This window comes from Poecilia formosa, unplaced genomic scaffold, assembly GCF_000485575.1.
Source record: "Poecilia formosa unplaced genomic scaffold, Poecilia_formosa-5.1.2 Scaffold411, whole genome shotgun sequence".
NCBI classification, from domain to species: domain Eukaryota; kingdom Metazoa; phylum Chordata; class Actinopteri; order Cyprinodontiformes; family Poeciliidae; genus Poecilia; species Poecilia formosa.
Window position 1 is genome coordinate 454,980 of NW_006800350.1, and position 2,925 is coordinate 457,904.

At 38.8% G+C, this 2,925-nt stretch overlaps 1 long non-coding RNA gene across 1 annotated transcript; it reads left to right on the top strand.

Moving 5' to 3' along the window:
• Positions 1-634: 634 nt before the first annotated feature.
• Positions 635-2,546, top strand: LOC103155070 (uncharacterized). Its single transcript, XR_001659353.1, has 3 exons — positions 635-1,459; positions 1,574-1,657; positions 1,758-2,546. It is a non-coding gene; the product is annotated as an uncharacterized LOC103155070 (long non-coding RNA).
• The last annotated feature ends 379 nt before the right edge of the window (positions 2,547-2,925 follow it).

Sequence of the window (2,925 nt, forward strand, 5' to 3'; positions counted from 1 at the left end):
GAACGCCACCTGGTAGTGACTCTCACACCGAACCTGCTTAAAGCTGCAACATCTAACTTAAAACATAAATTTTACACACGTATTAAAACTTTCGCTGTCCTAACATGAGACAGATAATCTCTGAAAAAATAATCGATCTCCTCCCTGACCTGCATAATTACTCCGCTCAGTCAGAAACAGCCAATCAGAACTAGCAGTAATCAGCTAGCCGCCATGCTAACAGGAAGTTTTCATTCAGTAACTCTGGATTGTTTATTGTAATGGAACCTGTTTTTGCCTTTGAATGTTTTATACTTTAATTCTTTGGCAATGTTGAGAGGTTTTATTCTGACTTTTTGATTTATTTAGCCTCTTCAGAGCCTTCATATGTTATCAGTCTGTTAAAGATAGTATTATTGATAGCAGTACAATTTGCACAAAGCCTGTTTTGTTATTTTCTTGGAAAAAGTTATTAAAAACAATTTTTTGTCTAAATTAAGGTAAATTCATGGTTCATTTCTCCACATAATGTAACCGGTAGTGCTTATGATTAAAAAAATAATAATTATGTGATCGGTGTCGGTGATCGGCTCTCATGGGTGATCGGAATCAGAATCGGCAGGAAAAAACCTGATCGGCACATCTCTACTTTATATTAATTCTCTTATTGTGAAGTGGGTGAAGACAGTTTACACCGAAGTTCCATTTCCTATTCTCACATTTTCTCTATTTTTCCCCAGTAACTTAAAAAAACATACAGGAATGAAATACAATAGACGAAAGAGAACAAAATATAAACACTAATATAATATCTAAGGGAACATGTAAATTAGACTTGGTCATTGATCAATGTGGACATTCTCCAGACTTGAATGACTCCTAAATCTATCTGTAAATCTCATTGTTTTGATGCAGACATGGAAAGGTGTTGCTTTCACTGACGCAAGTAAATAAAGACTTCCTGGATGTTGTTTTTTCTGAGCTATAATAAGATATTACTCAGCTCTGCTGCTCTGAGGCTTGATTACCAACCAATGGAGCCCTGCAGGTGGCGTCAGTATTCACTTCCACAGAGTAATGCTGATTGGAACCTCAGGCTGATCTCTGTAAGCACAAACCTTTTACATAGCAGGACTCTGTTGGCAGGTTTATTATTTCTGTTATTAGCCTTTGTATTTCACGTTTTGCTCTTTTAGAGTTTGACAGCATTAAGTAATATCTTTCATTTAGAATGCCATGTCTCATGGGAGCTTCATTAAAATACCAGATGTGACGGATTGTCAGTACAGCAGCATTAGGGGTTTCCAGCTTCAAACACTGGAATAAGCTTAAAAATACAGTTGTATTAATTTCTGTTTTGGCTTGTATGTGTGTGCAGTCAAATGCTGACGTTGAGTTTTTGCAGATCGCAGAACTTGTGGCCACTGAATTCTTTGAACAGGGGGACAAAGAGCGTCGGGAACTGAACATTGAGCCTATTGTAAGAAGACAAATCCTAACTAACATATTGGAATTTATTCTGTCATATAACTTAAACTGCCAAATCAAGAAACTACAACTTATGCTTGGAATCATTTTATGCCTTTTACTTCAGGATCTTATGAATCGTGAGAAAAGAGATAAGATACCCAGCATGCAGGTTTCCTTCATTGATGCCATTTGTGTTCAGCTATATGAGGTAATTTGGACCCAACTGTCTCTGTCTTTTCCATCTAGTGATCCAAATGACTTTCAGACAAAAGCCACCCTATCATTTTCTGTCATTGTTGTTTTCACAGACCTTGGCTGGCTTATCAGAGCACTGCTGCCCTCTGCTGGAAGGGTGTCAGAAAAACCGGCAGCATTGGAAGCTTCTGGCTGAGGATTGTGAGAAAGGCCTGGTCAATGGCCTGGTGTGATCCAACTACAGTTTGGCTTCTGGAAAAACTGCTAATTTCAGGACTGCTTCCTGTGTCTCCCAGACTCACTAAGCATTCATAAGATTAGTATGATACTACAAATATGTGGACTATGGGCCTTTAACCATTTCTGAAAAGGGAAAGCCACCACAAGGTCTCAAATGTTATGTGGTTCTCACCAAGCAGTTCTTCCCACATCTGTCACTGCAATCATTCTATCCTCTCAAAGCTAAACGTTCTGGTGTGTTCCATTTATCTTGGAAGTCGGAGCTAAGATATGAGAACATAGGCGTAACTTCCTGAAGGCCTCGTCCCCACCAACATTTCCTACACATTTTTCTGTGCCTGCATATATTTGTGGACATTAACTCAGCAGCAGCTGCGCGCTGTGTACAAATATTAACAGCCAGTGGACGACTGCTTTTTAAAATTTCTTTGTAAAACGTAAATGGCGAGTCCGCTCAGTGAGCTAGTTGATAGGACATCACAAGACTTGCAGTGCGCCACATGCGCTATTGGTTTGCGTTGAGCCCAGAATATCGGTGGTCGGGGAAATGACACAGTCAAGCAAAAATCTGAAAAAAGGACACAGTGTTTTGCTATTAATTGAAAACTTTACAACAGCAAGATAAAGTCCAAGGGAATCACTTTTCACATGTCAGTAACACATTTTAATTAAAGAAAGTGGGGAGTAGGTTAGTTGATGTAGCTTAACTTTGACAAACTTAGCATACCCAAGCTGCATAGTTCAGTGTGTTTCAGTTCAGTTAGCACAAAAATAAGGCAACCCACACATCTACTGTCTGACAGATTATCCGTAGAGCAGGTGTTTAAATTAGCTAATCAACCACCACAAGTGTTTAGGCAATTACTTTTTAATGGTCGCACAGAAATCTGTAACAGACTGAATGTTTTCTTTTGGTATTTCTTGGTGTGGGAATTTTTTTAGTCTGTTTTTTATGTTAATTCCTAATACACTTGAACTTAATCTTTGAGATGTTGTTTGACAGTTGCCTTGGCAACGGCTCTGTGTGTGACGTTAAGCTGA